Source organism: Coregonus lavaretus (assembly GCF_964263955.1).
Source record: "Coregonus lavaretus genome assembly, chromosome: 37".
Taxonomy (NCBI): domain Eukaryota; kingdom Metazoa; phylum Chordata; class Actinopteri; order Salmoniformes; family Salmonidae; genus Coregonus; species Coregonus lavaretus.
This window is the reverse complement of record NC_140024.1, coordinates 864660-885074: the sequence shown is the minus strand read 5'-3', so window position 1 is coordinate 885074 and position 20415 is coordinate 864660.

The following is a 20415-nucleotide window of genomic DNA, read 5'->3' as shown; positions in this document are numbered from 1 at the left end:
CCTTTCTAAAACAGCTCTAGTTTCTGATTGGTTGATGCGATTTTGAAATCGATTGTGGATTTGAAAAGCAGAGTAGTAGGGGAAGATTTCATTATATGATACAATTTTTCTCAAACTTGCTGCATTAGTGGTCAAATCGGCAGTTGTTTGGAATGTAGTGAATCTGCAAATTTTTGACAAGATTTACAGCAGATAGTAACCCACCAACAGTGCCTTTCTAAAACAGCTCTAGTTTCTGATTGGATGATGCGATTTTGAAATCGATTGTGGATTTGAAAAGCAGAGTAGTAGGGGAAGATTTCATTATATGATACCATTTTTCTCAAACTTGTTGCGTTAGTGGTTAAATCGGCAGTTGTTTGGAATGTAGTGAATCTGCTAATTTTTGACAAGATTTACAGCAGATAGTAACCCACCAACAGTGCCTTTCTAAAACAGCTCTAGTTTCTGATTGGTTGATGCGATTTTGAAATCGATTGTGGATTTGAAAAGCAGAGTAGTAGGGGAAGATTTCATTATATGATACCATTTTTCTCAAACTTGTTGCGTTAGTGGTCAAATCGGCAGTTGTTTGGAATGTAGTGAATCTGCTAATTTTGACAAGATTTACAGCAGATAGTAACCCACCAACAGTGCCTTTCTAAAACAGCTCTAGTTTCTGATTGGATGATGCGATTTTGAAATCGATTGTGGATTTGAAAAGCAGAGTAGTAGCGGAAGATTTCATTATATGATACCATTTTTCTCAAACTTGTTGCGTTAGTGGTTAAATCGGCAGTTGTTTGGAATGTAGTGAATCTGCTAATTTTTGACAAGATTTACAGCAGATAGTAACCCACCAACAGTGCCTTTCTAAAACAGCTCTAGTTTCTGATTGGTTGATGCGATTTTGAAATCGATTGTGGATTTGAAAAGCAGAGTAGTAGGGGAAGATGTCATTATATGATACCATTTTTCTCAAACTTGTTGCGTTAGTGGTCAAATCGGCAGTTTTTTGGAATGTAGTGAATCTGCTAATTTTTGACAAGATTTACAGCAGATAGTAACCCACCAACAGTGCCTTTCTAAAACAGCTCTAGTTTCTGATTGGTTGATGCGATTTTGAAATCGATTGTGGATTTGAAAAGCAGAGTAGTAGGGGAAGATTTCATTATATGATACCATTTTTCTCAAACTTGTTGCGTTAGTGGTCAAATCGGCAGTTGTTTGGAATGTAGTGAATCTGCTAATTTTGACAAGATTTACAGCAGATAGTAACCCACCAACAGTGCCTTTCTAAAACAGCTCTAGTTTCTGATTGGATGATGCGATTTTGAAATCGATTGTGGATTTGAAAAGCAGAGTAGTAGGGGAAGATTTCATTATATGATACCATTTTTCTCAAACTCTTTGCGTTAGTGGTCAAATCGGCAGTTGTTTGGAATGTAGTGAATCTGCTAATTTTTGACAAGATTTACAGCAGATAGTAATCCACCAACAGTGCCTTTCTAAAACAGCTCTAGTTTCTGATTGGATGATGCGATTTTGAAATCGATTGTGGATTTGAAAAGCAGAGTAGTAGGGGAAGATTTCATTATATGATACCATTTTTCTCAAACTTGTTGCGTTAGTGGTTAAATCGGCAGTTGTTTGGAATGTAGTGAATCTGCTAATTTTTGACAAGATTTACAGCAGATAGTAACCCACCAACAGTGCCTTTCTAAAACAGCTCTAGTTTCTGATTGGTTGATGCGATTTTGAAATCGATTGTGGATTTGAAAAGCAGAGTAGTAGGGGAAGATTTCATTATATGATACCATTTTTCTCAAACTTGCTGCATTAGTGGTCAAATCGGCAGTTGTTTGGAATGTAGTGAATCTGCTAGTTCTTGACAAGATTTACAGCAGATAGTAACCCACCAACAGTGCCTTTCTAAAACAGCTCTAGTTTCTGATTGGATGATGCGATTTTGAAATCGATTGTGGATTTGAAAAGCAGAGTAGTAGGGGAAGATTTCATTATATGATACCATTTTTCTCAAACTTGTTGCGTTAGTGGTCAAATCGGCAGTTGTTTGGAATGTAGTGAATCTGCTAATTTTTGACAAGATTTAAAGCAGATAGTAACCCACCAACAGTGCCTTTCTAAAACAGCTCTAGTTTCTGATTGGTTAATGCCATTTTGAAATCGATTGTGGATTTGAAAAGCAGAGAAGTAGGGGACGATTTCATCATATGATGTCATTTTTCTCAAACTTGTTGCGTTAGTGGTCAAATCGGCAGTTGTTTGGAATGTAGTGAATCTGCTATATTCTGACAAGATTTACAGCAGATAGTATTCCACCAACAGTGCCTTTCTAAAACAGCTCTAGTTTCTGATTGGATGATGCGATTTTGAAATCGATTGTGGATTTGAAAAGCAGAGTAGTAGGGGAAGATTTCATTATATGATACCATTTTTCTCAAAGTTGTTGGGTTAGTGGTCAAATCGGCAGTTGTTTGGAATGTAGTGAATCTGCTAATTTTGACAAGATTTACAGCAGATAGTAACCCACCAACAGTGCCTTTCTAAAACAGCTCTAGTTTGTGATTGGTTGATGCGATTTTGAAATCGATTGTGGATTTGAAAAGCAGAGTAGTAGGGGAAGATTTCATTATATGATACCATTTTTCTCAAACTTGTTCCGTTAGTGGTCAAATCGGCAGTTGTTTGGAATGTAGTGAATCTGCTAATTTTTGACAAGATTTACAGCAGATAGTAACCCACCAACAGTGCCTTTCTAAAACAGCTCTAGTTTCTGATTGGATGATGCGATTTTGAAATCGATTGTGGATTTGAAAAGCAGAGTAGTAGGGGAAGATTTCATTATATGATACCATTTTTCTCAAACTTGTTGCGTTAGTGGCCAAATCGGCAGTTGTTTGGAATGTAGTGAATCTGCTAGTTTTTGACAAGATTTACAGCAGATAGTAACCCACCAACAATGCTTTTCTAAAACAGCTCTAGTTTCTGATTGGATGATGCGATTTTGAAATCGATTGTGGATTTGAAAAGCAGAGTAGTAGGGGAAGATTTCATTATATGATACCATTTTTCTCAAACTTGTTGCGTTAGCGGTCAAATCGGCAGTTGTTTGGAATGTAGTGAATCTGCTAATTTTTGACAAGATTTACAGCAGATAGTAACCCACCAACAGTTTCTTTCTAAAACAGCTCTAGTTTCTGATTGGTTGATGCGATTTTGAAATCGATTGTGGATTTGAAAAGCAGAGAAGTAGGGGAATATTTCATCATATGATACCATTTTTCTCAAAGTTGTTGCGTTAGTGGTCAAATCGGCAGTTGTTTGGAATGTAGTGAATCTGCTATTTTCTGACAAGATTTACAGCAGATAGTAACCCACCAACAGTGCCTTTCTAAAACAGCTCTAGTTTCTGATTGGATGATGCGATTTTGAAATCGATTGTGGATTTGAAAAGCAGAGTAGTAGGGGAAGATTTCATTATATGATACCATTTTTCTCAAACTTGTTGCGTTAGTGGCCAAATCGGCAGTTGTTTGGAATGTAGTGAATCTGCTAGTTTTTGACAAGATTTACAGCAGATAGTAACCCACCAACAATGCTTTTCTAAAACAGCTCTAGTTTCTGATTGGATGATGCGATTTTGAAATCGATTGTGGATTTGAAAAGCAGAGTAGTAGGGGAAGATTTCATTATATGATACCATTTTTCTCAAACTTGTTGCGTTAGCGGTCAAATCGGCAGTTGTTTGGAATGTAGTGAATCTGCTAATTTTTGACAAGATTTACAGCAGATAGTAACCCACCAACAGTTTCTTTCTAAAACAGCTCTAGTTTCTGATTGGTTGATGCGATTTTGAAATCGATTGTGGATTTGAAAAGCAGAGAAGTAGGGGAATATTTCATCATATGATACCATTTTTCTCAAAGTTGTTGCGTTAGTGGTCAAATCGGCAGTTGTTTGGAATGTAGTGAATCTGCTATTTTCTGACAAGATTTACAGCAGATAGTAACCCACCAACAGTGCCTTTCTAAAACAGCTCTAGTTTCTGATTGGATGATGCGATTTTGAAATCGATTGTGGATTTGAAAAGCAGAGTAGTAGGGGAAGATTTCATTATATGATACCATTTTTCTCAAACTTGTTGCGTTAGTGGTTAAATCGGCAGTTGTTTGGAATGTAGTGAATCTGCTAATTTTTGACAAGATTTACAGCAGATAGTAACCCACCAACAGTGCCTTTCTAAAACAGCTCTAGTTTCTGATTGGTTGATGCGATTTTGAAATCGATTGTGGATTTGAAAAGCAGAGTAGTAGGGGAAGATTTCATTATATGATACCATTTTTCTCAAACTTGCTGCATTAGTGGTCAAATCGGCAGTTGTTTGGAATGTAGTGAATCTGCTAGTTCTTGACAAGATTTACAGCAGATAGTAACCCACCAACAGTGCCTTTCTAAAACAGCTCTAGTTTCTGATTGGATGATGCGATTTTGAAATCGATTGTGGATTTGAAAAGCAGAGTAGTAGGGGAAGATTTCATTATATGATACCATTTTTCTCAAACTTGTTGCGTTAGTGGTCAAATCGGCAGTTGTTTGGAATGTAGTGAATCTGCTAATTTTTGACAAGATTTAAAGCAGATAGTAACCCACCAACAGTGCCTTTCTAAAACAGCTCTAGTTTCTGATTGGTTAATGCCATTTTGAAATCGATTGTGGATTTGAAAAGCAGAGAAGTAGGGGACGATTTCATCATATGATGTCATTTTTCTCAAACTTGTTGCGTTAGTGGTCAAATCGGCAGTTGTTTGGAATGTAGTGAATCTGCTATATTCTGACAAGATTTACAGCAGATAGTATTCCACCAACAGTGCCTTTCTAAAACAGCTCTAGTTTCTGATTGGATGATGCGATTTTGAAATCGATTGTGGATTTGAAAAGCAGAGTAGTAGGGGAAGATTTCATTATATGATACCATTTTTCTCAAAGTTGTTGGGTTAGTGGTCAAATCGGCAGTTGTTTGGAATGTAGTGAATCTGCTAATTTTGACAAGATTTACAGCAGATAGTAACCCACCAACAGTGCCTTTCTAAAACAGCTCTAGTTTGTGATTGGTTGATGCGATTTTGAAATCGATTGTGGATTTGAAAAGCAGAGTAGTAGGGGAAGATTTCATTATATGATACCATTTTTCTCAAACTTGTTCCGTTAGTGGTCAAATCGGCAGTTGTTTGGAATGTAGTGAATCTGCTAATTTTTGACAAGATTTACAGCAGATAGTAACCCACCAACAGTGCCTTTCTAAAACAGCTCTAGTTTCTGATTGGATGATGCGATTTTGAAATCGATTGTGGATTTGAAAAGCAGAGTAGTAGGGGAAGATTTCATTATATGATACCATTTTTCTCAAACTTGTTGCGTTAGTGGCCAAATCGGCAGTTGTTTGGAATGTAGTGAATCTGCTAGTTTTTGACAAGATTTACAGCAGATAGTAACCCACCAACAATGCTTTTCTAAAACAGCTCTAGTTTCTGATTGGATGATGCGATTTTGAAATCGATTGTGGATTTGAAAAGCAGAGTAGTAGGGGAAGATTTCATTATATGATACCATTTTTCTCAAACTTGTTGCGTTAGCGGTCAAATCGGCAGTTGTTTGGAATGTAGTGAATCTGCTAATTTTTGACAAGATTTACAGCAGATAGTAACCCACCAACAGTTTCTTTCTAAAACAGCTCTAGTTTCTGATTGGTTGATGCGATTTTGAAATCGATTGTGGATTTGAAAAGCAGAGAAGTAGGGGAATATTTCATCATATGATACCATTTTTCTCAAACTTGTTGCGTTAGTGGTCAAATCGGCAGTTGTTTGGAATGTAGTGAATCTGCTATTTTCTGACAAGATTTACAGCAGATAGTAACCCACCAACAGTGCCTTTCTAAAACAGCTCTAGTTTCTGATTGGATGATGCGATTTTGAAATCGATTGTGGATTTGAAAAGCAGAGTAGTAGGGGAAGATTTCATTATATGATACCATTTTTCTCAAAGTTGTTGCGTTAGTGGTCAAATCGGCAGTTGTTTGGAATGTAGTGAATCTGCTATTTTCTGACAAGATTTACAGCAGATAGTAACCCAGCAACAGTGCCTTTCTAAAACAGCTCTAGTTTCTGATTGGTTGATGCGATTTTGAAATCGATTGTGGATTTGAAAAGCAGAGTAGTAGGGTAAGATTTTATTATATGATACCATTTTTCTCAAACTTGTTCCGTTAGTGGTCAAATCGGCAGTTGTTTGGAATGTAGTGAATCTGCACATTTTTGACAAGATTTACAGCAGATAGTAACCCACCAACAGTGCCTTTCTAAAACAGCTCTAGTTTCTGATTGGATGATGCGATTTTGAAATCGATTGTGGATTTGAAAAGCAGAGTAGTAGGGGAAGATTTCATTATATGATACCATTTTTCTCAAACTTGTTGCATTAGTGGTCAAATCGGCAGTTGTTTGGAATGTAGTGAATCTGCTAATTTTTGACAAGATTTACAGCAGATAGTAACCCACCAACAGTTTCTTTCTAAAACAGCTCTAGTTTCTGATTGGTTGATGCGATTTTGAAATCGATTGTGGATTTGAAAAGCAGAGTAGTAGGGGAAGATTTCATTATATGATACCATTTTTCTCAAACTTGTTGCGTTAGTGGTCAAATCGGCAGTTGTTTGGAATGTAGTGAATCTGCTAATTTTGACAATATTTACAGCAGATAGTAACCCACCAACAGTGCCTTTCTAAAACAGCTCTAGTTTCTGATTGGTTGATGCGATTTTGAAATCGATTGTGGATTTGAAAAGCAGAGTAGTAGGGGAAGATTTCATTATATGATACCATTTTTCTCAAACTCTTTGCGTTAGTGGTCAAATCGGCAGTTGTTTGGAATGTAGTGAATCTGCTAATTTTTGACAAGATTTACAGCAGATAGTAATCCACCAACAGTGCCTTTCTAAAACAGCTCTAGTTTCTGATTGGATGATGCGATTTTGAAATCGATTGTGGATTTGAAAAGCAGAGAAGTAGGGGAAGATTTCATCATATGATATAATTTTTCTCAAACTTGTTGCGTTAGTGGTCAAATCGGCAGTTGTTTGGAATGTAGTGAATCTGCTAATTTTTGACAAGATTTAAAGCAGATAGTAACCCACCAACAGTGCCTTTCTAAAACAGCTCTAGTTTCTGATTGGTTAATGCCATTTTGAAATCGATTGTGGATTTGAAAAGCAGAGAAGTAGGGGACGATTTCATCATATGATGTCATTTTTCTCAAACTTGTTGCGTTAGTGGTCAAATCGGCAGTTGTTTGGAATGTAGTGAATCTGCTATATTCTGACAAGATTTACAGCAGATAGTATTCCACCAACAGTGCCTTTCTAAAACAGCTCTAGTTTCTGATTGGATGATGCGATTTTGAAATCGATTGTGGATTTGAAAAGCAGAGTAGTAGGGGAAGATTTCATTATATGATACCATTTTTCTCAAAGTTGTTGCGTTAGTGGTCAAATCGGCAGTTGTTTGGAATGTAGTGAATCTGCTAATTTTGACAAGATTTACAGCAGATAGTAACCCACCAACAGTGCCTTTCTAAAACAGCTCTAGTTTGTGATTGGTTAATGCCATTTTGAAATCGATTGTGGATTTGAAAAGCAGAGAAGTAGGGGACGATTTCATCATATGATGTCATTTTTCTCAAACTTGTTGCGTTAGTGGTCAAATCGGCAGTTGTTTGGAATGTAGTGAATCTGCTATATTCTGACAAGATTTACAGCAGATAGTATTCCACCAACAGTGCCTTTCTAAAACAGCTCTAGTTTCTGATTGGATGATGCGATTTTGAAATGGATTGTGGATTTGAAAAGCAGAGTAGTAGGGGAAGATTTCATTATATGATACCATTTTTCTCAAAGTTGTTGCGTTAGTGGTCAAATCGGCAGTTGTTTGGAATGTAGTGAATCTGCTAATTTTGACAAGATTTACAGCAGATAGTAACCCACCAACAGTGCCTTTCTAAAACAGCTCTAGTTTGTGATTGGTTGATGCGATTTTGAAATCGATTGTGGATTTGAAAAGCAGAGTAGTAGGGGAAGATTTCATTATATGATACCATTTTTCTCAAACTTGTTCCGTTAGTGGTCAAATCGGCAGTTGTTTGGAATGTAGTGAATCTGCTAATTTTTGACAAGATTTACAGCAGATAGTAACCCACCAACAGTGCCTTTCTAAAACAGCTCTAGTTTCTGATTGGATGATGCGATTTTGAAATCGATTGTGGATTTGAAAAGCAGAGTAGTAGGGGAAGATTTCATTATATGATACAATTTTTCTCAAACTTGTTCCGTTAGTGGTCAAATCGGCAGTTGTTTGGAATGTAGTGAATCTGCAAATTTTTGACAAGATTTACAGCAGATAGTAACCCACCAACAGTGCCTTTCTAAAACAGCTCTAGTTTCTGATTGGATGATGCGATTTTGAAATCGATTGTGGATTTGAAAAGCAGAGTAGTAGGGGAAGATTTCATTATATGATACCATTTTTCTCAAACTTGTTGCATTAGTGGTCAAATCGGCAGTTGTTTGGAATGTAGTGAATCTGCTAGTTTTTGACAAGATTTACAGCAGATAGTAACCCACCAACAGTGCCTTTCTAAAACAGCTCTAGTTTCTGATTGGTTGATGCGATTTTGAAATCGATTGTGGATTTGAAAAGCAGAGTAGTAGGGGAAGATGTCATTATATGATACCATTTTTCTCAAACTTGTTGCGTTAGTGGTCAAATCGGCAGTTTTTTGGAATGTAGTGAATCTGCTAATTTTTGACAAGATTTACAGCAGATAGTAACCCACCAACAGTGCCTTTCTAAAACAGCTCTAGTTTCTGATTGGTTGATGCGATTTTGAAATCGATTGTGGATTTGAAAAGCAGAGTAGTAGGGGAAGATTTCATTATATGATACAATTTTTCTCAAACTTGTTGCGTTAGTGGTCAAATCGGCAGTTGTTTGGAATGTAGTGAATCTGCTAATTTTGAAAAGATTTACAGCAGATAGTAACCCACCAACAGTGCCTTTCTAAAACAGCTCTAGTTTGTGATTGGTTGATGCGATTTTGAAATCGATTGTGGATTTGAAAAGCAGAGTAGTAGGGTAAGATTTTATTATATGATACCATTTTTCTCAAACTTGTTCCGTTAGTGGTCAAATCGGCAATTGTTTGGAATGTAATGAATCTGCAAATTTTTGACAAGATTTACAGCAGATAGTAACCCACCAACAGAGCCTTTCTAAAACAGCTCTAGTTTCTGATTGGATGATGCGATTTTGAAATCGATTGTGGATTTGAAAAGCAGAGTAGTAGGGGAAGATTTCATTATATGATACAATTTTTCTCAAACTTGCTGCATTAGTGGTCAAATCGGCAGTTGTTTGGAATGTAGTGAATCTGCTAGTTCTTGACAAGATTTACAGCAGATAGTAACCCACCAACAGTGCCTTTCTAAAACAGCTCTAGTTTCTGATTGGATGATGCGATTTTGAAATCGATTGTGGATTTGAAAAGCAGAGTAGTAGGGGAAGATTTCATTATATGATACCATTTTTCTCAAACTTGTTGCGTTAGTGGTCAAATCGGCAGTTGTTTGGAATGTAGTGAATCTGCTAATTTTTGACAAGATTTAAAGCAGATAGTAACCCACCAACAGTGCCTTTCTAAAACAGCTCTAGTTTCTGATTGGTTAATGCGATTTTGAAATCGATTGTGGATTTGAAAAGCAGAGAAGTAGGGGAAGATTTCATCATATGATATCATTTTTCTCAAACTTGTTGCGTTAGTGGTCAAATCGGCAGTTGTTTGGAATGTAGTGAATCTGCTAATTTTTGACAAGATTTAAAGCAGATAGTAACCCACCAACAGTGCCTTTCTAAAACAGCTCTAGTTTCTGATTGGTTAATGCCATTTTGAAATCGATTGTGGATTTGAAAAGCAGAGAAGTAGGGGACGATTTCATCATATGATGTCATTTTTCTCAAACTTGTTGCGTTAGTGGTCAAATCGGCAGTTGTTTGGAATGTAGTGAATCTGCTATATTCTGACAAGATTTACAGCAGATAGTATTCCACCAACAGTGCCTTTCTAAAACAGCTCTAGTTTCTGATTGGATGATGCGATTTTGAAATCGATTGTGGATTTGAAAAGCAGAGTAGTAGGGGAAGATTTCATTATATGATACCATTTTTCTCAAAGTTGTTGCGTTAGTGGTCAAATCGGCAGTTGTTTGGAATGTAGTGAATCTGCTAATTTTGACAAGATTTACAGCAGATAGTAACCCACCAACAGTGCCTTTCTAAAACAGCTCTAGTTTGTGATTGGTTGATGCGATTTTGAAATCGATTGTGGATTTGAAAAGCAGAGTAGTAGGGGAAGATTTCATTATATGATACCATTTTTCTCAAACTTGTTCCGTTAGTGGTCAAATCGGCAGTTGTTTGGAATGTAGTGAATCTGCTAATTTTTGACAAGATTTACAGCAGATAGTAACCCACCAACAGTGCCTTTCTAAAACAGCTCTAGTTTCTGATTGGATGATGCGATTTTGAAATCGATTGTGGATTTGAAAAGCAGAGTAGTAGGGGAAGATTTCATTATATGATACAATTTTTCTCAAACTTGTTGCGTTAGTGGCCAAATCGGCAGTTGTTTGGAATGTAGTGAATCTGCTAGTTTTTGACAAGATTTACAGCAGATAGTAACCCACCAACAATGCTTTTCTAAAACAGCTCTAGTTTCTGATTGGATGATGCGATTTTGAAATCGATTGTGGATTTGAAAAGCAGAGTAGTAGGGGAAGATTTCATGATATGATACAATTTTTCTCAAAGTTGTTGCGTTAGTGGTCAAATCGGCAGTTGTTTGGAATGTAGTGAATCTGCTATTTTCTGACAAGATTTACAGCAGATAGTAACCCAGCAACAGTGCCTTTCTAAAACAGCTCTAGTTTCTGATTGGTTGATGCGATTTTGAAATCGATTGTGGATTTGAAAAGCAGAGTAGTAGGGTAAGATTTTATTATATGATACCATTTTTCTCAAACTTGTTCCGTTAGTGGTCAAATCGGCAGTTGTTTGGAATGTAGTGAATCTGCAAATTTTTGACAAGATTTACAGCAGATAGTAACCCACCAACAGTGCCTTTCTAAAACAGCTCTAGTTTCTGATTGGATGATGCGATTTTGAAATCGATTGTGGATTTGAAAAGCAGAGTAGTAGGGGAAGATTTCATTATATGATACCATTTTTCTCAAACTTGTTGCATTAGTGGTCAAATCGGCAGTTGTTTGGAATGTAGTGAATCTGCTAGTTTTTGACAAGATTTACAGCAGATAGTAACCCACCAACAGTGCCTTTCTAAAACAGCTCTAGTTTCTGATTGGATGATGCGATTTTGAAATCGATTGTGGATTTGAAAAGCAGAGTAGTAGGGGAAGATTTCATTATATGATACCATTTTTCTCAAACTTGTTGCGTTAGTGGTCAAATCGGCAGTTGTTTGGAATGTAGTGAATCTGCTAATTTTGACAAGATTTACAGCAGATAGTAACCCACCAACAGTGCCTTTCTAAAACAGCTCTAGTTTGTGATTGGTTGATGCGATTTTGAAATCGATTGTGGATTTGAAAAGCAGAGTAGTAGGGGAAGATTTCATTATATGATACCATTTTTCTCAAACTTGTTCCGTTAGTGGTCAAATCGGCAGTTGTTTGGAATGTAGTGAATCTGCTAGTTTTTGACAAGATTTACAGCAGATAGTAACCCACCAACAATGCTTTTCTAAAACAGCTCTAGTTTCTGATTGGATGATGCGATTTTGAAATCGATTGTGGATTTGAAAAGCAGAGTAGTAGGGGAAGATTTCATTATATGATACAATTTTTCTCAAAGTTGTTGCGTTAGTGGTCAAATCGGCAGTTGTTTGGAATGTAGTGAATCTGCTATTTTCTGACAAGATTTACAGCAGATAGTAACCCAGCAACAGTGCCTTTCTAAAACAGCTCTAGTTTCTGATTGGTTGATGCGATTTTGAAATCGATTGTGGATTTGAAAAGCAGAGTAGTAGGGTAAGATTTTATTATATGATACCATTTTTCTCAAACTTGTTCCGTTAGTGGTCAAATCGGCAGTTGTTTGGAATGTAGTGAATCTGCAAATTTTTGACAAGATTTACAGCAGATAGTAACCCACCAACAGTGCCTTTCTAAAACAGCTCTAGTTTCTGATTGGATGATGCGATTTTGAAATCGATTGTGGATTTGAAAAGCAGAGTAGTAGGGGAAGATTTCATTATATGATACCATTTTTCTCAAACTTGTTGCATTAGTGGTCAAATCGGCAGTTGTTTGGAATGTAGTGAATCTGCTAGTTTTTGACAAGATTTACAGCAGATAGTAACCCACCAACAGTGCCTTTCTAAAACAGCTCTAGTTTCTGATTGGATGATGCGATTTTGAAATCGATTGTGGATTTGAAAAGCAGAGTAGTAGGGGAAGATTTCATTATATGATACCATTTTTCTCAAACTTGTTGCGTTAGTGGTCAAATCGGCAGTTGTTTGGAATGTAGTGAATCTGCTAATTTTTGACAAGATTTACAGCAGATAGTAACCCACCAACAGTGCCTTTCTAAAACAGCTCTAGTTTGTGATTGGTTGATGCGATTTTGAAATCGATTGTGGATTTGAAAAGCAGAGTAGTAGGGGAAGATTTCATTATATGATACAATTTTTCTCAAACTTGCTGCATTAGTGGTCAAATCGGCAGTTGTTTGGAATGTAGTGAATCTGCTAGTTCTTGACAAGATTTACAGCAGATAGTAACCCACCAACAGTGCCTTTCTAAAACAGCTCTAGTTTCTGATTGGATGATGCGATTTTGAAATCGATTGTGGATTTGAAAAGCAGAGTAGTAGGGGAAGATTTCATTATATGATACCATTTTTCTCAAACTTGTTGCGTTAGTGGTCAAATCGGCAGTTGTTTGGAATGTAGTGAATCTGCTAATTTTTGACAAGATTTAAAGCAGATAGTAACCCACCAACAGTGCCTTTCTAAAACAGCTCTAGTTTCTGATTGGTTAATGCGATTTTGAAATCGATTGTGGATTTGAAAAGCAGAGAAGTAGGGGAAGATTTCATCATATGATATCATTTTTCTCAAACTTGTTGCGTTAGTGGTCAAATCGGCAGTTGTTTGGAATGTAGTGAATCTGCTAATTTTTGACAAGATTTAAAGCAGATAGTAACCCACCAACAGTGCCTTTCTAAAACAGCTCTAGTTTCTGATTGGTTAATGCCATTTTGAAATCGATTGTGGATTTGAAAAGCAGAGAAGTAGGGGACGATTTCATCATATGATGTCATTTTTCTCAAACTTGTTGCGTTAGTGGTCAAATCGGCAGTTGTTTGGAATGTAGTGAATCTGCTATATTCTGACAAGATTTACAGCAGATAGTATTCCACCAACAGTGCCTTTCTAAAACAGCTCTAGTTTCTGATTGGATGATGCGATTTTGAAATCGATTGTGGATTTGAAAAGCAGAGTAGTAGGGGAAGATTTCATTATATGATACCATTTTTCTCAAAGTTGTTGCGTTAGTGGTCAAATCGGCAGTTGTTTGGAATGTAGTGAATCTGCTAATTTTGACAAGATTTACAGCAGATAGTAACCCACCAACAGTGCCTTTCTAAAACAGCTCTAGTTTGTGATTGGTTGATGCGATTTTGAAATCGATTGTGGATTTGAAAAGCAGAGTAGTAGGGGAAGATTTCATTATATGATACCATTTTTCTCAAACTTGTTCCGTTAGTGGTCAAATCGGCAGTTGTTTGGAATGTAGTGAATCTGCTAATTTTTGACAAGATTTACAGCAGATAGTAACCCACCAACAGTGCCTTTCTAAAACAGCTCTAGTTTCTGATTGGATGATGCGATTTTGAAATCGATTGTGGATTTGAAAAGCAGAGTAGTAGGGGAAGATTTCATTATATGATACAATTTTTCTCAAACTTGTTGCGTTAGTGGCCAAATCGGCAGTTGTTTGGAATGTAGTGAATCTGCTAGTTTTTGACAAGATTTACAGCAGATAGTAACCCACCAACAATGCTTTTCTAAAACAGCTCTAGTTTCTGATTGGATGATGCGATTTTGAAATCGATTGTGGATTTGAAAAGCAGAGTAGTAGGGGAAGATTTCATGATATGATACAATTTTTCTCAAAGTTGTTGCGTTAGTGGTCAAATCGGCAGTTGTTTGGAATGTAGTGAATCTGCTATTTTCTGACAAGATTTACAGCAGATAGTAACCCAGCAACAGTGCCTTTCTAAAACAGCTCTAGTTTCTGATTGGTTGATGCGATTTTGAAATCGATTGTGGATTTGAAAAGCAGAGTAGTAGGGTAAGATTTTATTATATGATACCATTTTTCTCAAACTTGTTCCGTTAGTGGTCAAATCGGCAGTTGTTTGGAATGTAGTGAATCTGCAAATTTTTGACAAGATTTACAGCAGATAGTAACCCACCAACAGTGCCTTTCTAAAACAGCTCTAGTTTCTGATTGGATGATGCGATTTTGAAATCGATTGTGGATTTGAAAAGCAGAGTAGTAGGGGAAGATTTCATTATATGATACCATTTTTCTCAAACTTGTTGCATTAGTGGTCAAATCGGCAGTTGTTTGGAATGTAGTGAATCTGCTAGTTTTTGACAAGATTTACAGCAGATAGTAACCCACCAACAGTGCCTTTCTAAAACAGCTCTAGTTTCTGATTGGATGATGCGATTTTGAAATCGATTGTGGATTTGAAAAGCAGAGTAGTAGGGGAAGATTTCATTATATGATACCATTTTTCTCAAACTTGTTGCGTTAGTGGTCAAATCGGCAGTTGTTTGGAATGTAGTGAATCTGCTAATTTTGACAAGATTTACAGCAGATAGTAACCCACCAACAGTGCCTTTCTAAAACAGCTCTAGTTTGTGATTGGTTGATGCGATTTTGAAATCGATTGTGGATTTGAAAAGCAGAGTAGTAGGGGAAGATTTCATTATATGATACCATTTTTCTCAAACTTGTTCCGTTAGTGGTCAAATCGGCAGTTGTTTGGAATGTAGTGAATCTGCTAGTTTTTGACAAGATTTACAGCAGATAGTAACCCACCAACAATGCTTTTCTAAAACAGCTCTAGTTTCTGATTGGATGATGCGATTTTGAAATCGATTGTGGATTTGAAAAGCAGAGTAGTAGGGGAAGATTTCATTATATGATACAATTTTTCTCAAAGTTGTTGCGTTAGTGGTCAAATCGGCAGTTGTTTGGAATGTAGTGAATCTGCTATTTTCTGACAAGATTTACAGCAGATAGTAACCCAGCAACAGTGCCTTTCTAAAACAGCTCTAGTTTCTGATTGGTTGATGCGATTTTGAAATCGATTGTGGATTTGAAAAGCAGAGTAGTAGGGTAAGATTTTATTATATGATACCATTTTTCTCAAACTTGTTCCGTTAGTGGTCAAATCGGCAGTTGTTTGGAATGTAGTGAATCTGCAAATTTTTGACAAGATTTACAGCAGATAGTAACCCACCAACAGTGCCTTTCTAAAACAGCTCTAGTTTCTGATTGGATGATGCGATTTTGAAATCGATTGTGGATTTGAAAAGCAGAGTAGTAGGGGAAGATTTCATTATATGATACCATTTTTCTCAAACTTGTTGCATTAGTGGTCAAATCGGCAGTTGTTTGGAATGTAGTGAATCTGCTAGTTTTTGACAAGATTTACAGCAGATAGTAACCCACCAACAGTGCCTTTCTAAAACAGCTCTAGTTTCTGATTGGATGATGCGATTTTGAAATCGATTGTGGATTTGAAAAGCAGAGTAGTAGGGGAAGATTTCATTATATGATACCATTTTTCTCAAACTTGTTGCGTTAGTGGTCAAATCGGCAGTTGTTTGGAATGTAGTGAATCTGCTAATTTTTGACAAGATTTACAGCAGATAGTAACCCACCAACAGTGCCTTTCTAAAACAGCTCTAGTTTGTGATTGGTTGATGCGATTTTGAAATCGATTGTGGATTTGAAAAGCAGAGTAGTAGGGGAAGATTTCATTATATGATACAATTTTTCTCAAACTTGCTGCATTAGTGGTCAAATCGGCAGTTGTTTGGAATGTAGTGAATCTGCTAGTTTTTGACAAGATTTACAGCAGATAGTAACCCACCAACAGTGCCTTTCTAAAACAGCTCTAGTTTCTGATTGGATGATGCGATTTTGAAATCGATTGTGGATTTGAAAAGCAGAGTAGTAGGGGAAGATTTCATTATATGATACCATTTTTCTCAAACTTGTTGCGTTAGTGGTCAAATCGGCAGTTGTTTGGAATGTAGTGAATCTGCTAATTTTTGACAAGATTTAAAGCAGATAGTAACCCACCAACAGTGCCTTTCTAAAACAGCTCTAGTTTCTGATTGGTTAATGCGATTTTGAAATCGATTGTGGATTTGAAAAGCAGAGTAGTAGGGGAAGATTTCATCATATGATATCATTTTTCTCAAACTTGTTGCGTTAGTGGTCAAATCGGCAGTTGTTTGGAATGTAGTGAATCTGCTAATTTTTGACAAGATTTACAGCAGATAGTATTCCACCAACAGTGCCTTTCTAAAACAGCTCTAGTTTCTGATTGGATGATGCGATTTTGAAATCGATTGTGGATTTAAAAAGCAGAGTAGTAGGGGAAGATTTCATTATATGATACCATTTTTCTCAAACTTGTTGCGTTAGCGGTCAAATCGGCAGTTGTTTGGAATGTAGTGAATCTGCTAATTTTTGACAAGATTTACAGCAGATAGTAACCCACCAACAGTTTCTTTCTAAAACAGCTCTAGTTTCTGATTGGTTGATGCGATTTTGAAATCGATTGTGGATTTGAAAAGCAGAGAAGTAGGGGAATATTTCATCATATGATACCATTTTTCTCAAACTTGTTGCGTTAGTGGTCAAATCGGCAGTTGTTTGGAATGTAGTGAATCTGCTATTTTCTGACAAGATTTACAGCAGATAGTAACCCACCAACAGTGCCTTTCTAAAACAGCTCTAGTTTCTGATTGGATGATGCGATTTTGAAATCAATTGTGGATTTGAAAAGCAGAGTAGTAGGGGAAGATTTCATTATATGATACCATTTTTCTCAAACTTGTTGCGTTAGTGGTCAAATCGGCAGTTGTTTGGAATGTAGTGAATCTGCTAATTTTTGACAAGATTTACAGCAGATAGTAACCCACCAACAGTGCCTTTCTAAAACAGCTCTAGTTTCTGATTGGTTAATGCAATTTTGAAATCGATTGTGGATTTGAAAAGCAGAGAAGTAGGGGAAGATTTCATCATATGATATCATTTTTCTCAAACTTGTTGCGTTAGTGGTCAAATCGGCAGTTGTTTGGAATGTAGTGAATCTGCTAATTTTTGACAAGATTTAAAGCAGATAGTAACCCACCAACAGTGCCTTTCTAAAACAGCTCTAGTTTCTGATTGGTTAATGCCATTTTGAAATCGATTGTGGATTTGAAAAGCAGAGAAGTAGGGGAAGATTTCATCATATGATGTCATTTTTCTCAAACTTGTTGCGTTAGTGGTCAAATCGGCAGTTGTTTGGAATGTAGTGAATCTGCTAATTTTTGACAAGATTTAAACTAGATAGTAACCCACCAACAGTGCCTTTCTAAAACAGCTCTAGTTTCTGATTGGTTAATGCAATTTTGAAATCGATTGTGGATTTGAAAAGCAGAGAAGTAGGGGAAGATTTCATCATATGATATCATTTTTCTCAAACTTGTTGCGTTAGTGGTCAAATCGGCAGTTGTTTGAAATGTAGTGAATCTGCTAATTTTTGACAAGATTTAAAGCAGATAGTAACCCACCAACAGTGCCTTTCTAAAACAGCTCTAGTTTCTGATTGGTTAATGCCATTTTGAAATCGATTGTGGATTTGAAAAGCAGAGAAGTAGGGGAAGATTTTATCATATGATGTCATTTTTCTCAAACTTGTTGCGTTAGTGGTCAAATCGGCAGTTGTTTGGAATGTAGTGAATCTGCTATATTCTGACAAGATTTACAGCAGATAGTATTCCACCAACAGTGCCTTTCTAAAACAGCTCTAGTTTCTGATTGGATGATGCGATTTTGAAATCGATTGTGGATTTGAAAAGCAGAGTAGTAGGGGAAGATTTCATTATATGATACCATTTTTCTCAAAGTTGTTGCGTTAGTGGTCAAATCGGCAGTTGTTTGGAATGTAGTGAATCTGCTAATTTTGACAAGATTTACAGCAGATAGTAACCCACCAACAGTGCCTTTCTAAAACAGCTCTAGTTTGTGATTGGTTGATGCGATTTTGAAATCGATTGTGGATTTGAAAAGCAGAGTAGTAGGGGAAGATTTCATTATATGATACCATTTTTCTCAAACTTGTTCCGTTAGTGGTCAAATCGGCAGTTGTTTGGAATGTAGTGAATCTGCTAATTTTTGACAAGATTTACAGCAGATAGTAACCCACCAACAGTGCCTTTCTAAAACAGCTCTAGTTTCTGATTGGATGATGCGATTTTGAAATCGATTGTGGATTTGAAAAGCAGAGTAGTAGGGGAAGATTTCATTATATGATACCATTTTTCTCAAACTTGTTGCGTTAGTGGCCAAATCGGCAGTTGTTTGGAATGTAGTGAATCTGCTAGTTTTTGACAAGATTTACAGCAGATAGTAACCCACCAACAATGCCTTTCTAAAACAGCTCTAGTTTCTGATTGGATGATGCGATTTTGAAATCGATTGTGGATTTGAAAAGCAGAGTAGTAGGGGAAGATTTCATTATATGATACCATTTTTCTCAAACTTGTTGCGTTAGCGGTAAAATCGGCAGTTGTTTGGAATGTAGTGAATCTGCTAATGTTTGACAAGATTTACAGCAGATAGTAACCCACCAACAGTTTCTTTCTAAAACAGCTCTAGTTTCTGATTGGTTGATGCGATTTTGAAATCGATTGTGGATTTGAAAAGCAGAGTAGTAGGGGAAGATTTCATTATATGATACCATTTTTCTCAAACTTGTTGCGTTAGCGGTAAAATCGGCAGTTGTTTGGAATGTAGTGAATCTGCAAATTTTTGACAAGATTTACAGCAGATAGTAACCCACCAACAGTTTCTTTCTAAAACAGCTCTAGTTTCTGATTGGTTGATGCGATTTTGAAATCGATTGTGGATTTGAAAAGCAGAGAAGTAGGGGAATATTTCATCATATGATACCATTTTTCTCAAACTTGTTGCGTTAGTGGTCAAATCGGCAGTTGTTTGGAATGTAGTGAATCTGCTATTTTCTGACAAGATTTACAGCAGATAGTAACCCACCAACAGTGCCTTTCTAAAACAGCTCTAGTTTCTGATTGGATGATGCGATTTTGAAATCGATTGTGGATTTGAAAAGCAGAGTAGTAGGGGAAGATTTCATTATATGATACCATTTTTCTCAAACTTGTTGCGTTAGTGGTCAAATCGGCAGTTGTTTGGAATGTAGTGAATCTGCTAATTTTTGACAAGATTTACAGCAGATAGTAACCCACTAACAGTGCCTTTCTAAAACAGCTCTAGTTTCTGATTGGTTGATGCGATTTTGAAATCGATTGTGGATTTGAAAAGCAGAGTAGTAGGGGAAGATTTCATTATATGATACCAGTTTTCTCAAACTTGTTGCGTTAGTGGTCAAATCGGCAGTTGTTTGGAATGTAGTGAATCTGCTAATTTTGACAAGATTTACAGCAGATAGTAACCCACCAACAGTTTCTTTCTAAAACAGCTCTAGTTTCTGATTGGTTGATGCGATTTTGAAATCGATTGTGGATTTGAAAAGCAGAGAAGTAGGGGAATATTTCATCATATGATACCATTTTTCTCAAACTTGTTGCGTTAGTGGTCAAATCGGCAGTTGTTTGGAATGTAGTGAATCTGCTATTTTCTGACAAGATTTACAGCAGATAGTAACCCACCAACAGTGCCTTTCTAAAACAGCTCTAGTTTCTGATTGGATGATGCGATTTTGAAATCGATTGTGGATTTGAAAAGCAGAGTAGTAGGGGAAGATTTCATTATATGATACCATTTTTCTCAAAGTTGTTGCGTTAGTGGTCAAATCGGCAGTTGTTTGGAATGTAGTGAATCTGCTATTTTCTGACAAGATTTACAGCAGATAGTAACCCAGCAACAGTGCCTTTCTAAAACAGCTCTAGTTTCTGATTGGTTGATGCGATTTTGAAATCGATTGTGGATTTGAAAAGCAGAGTAGT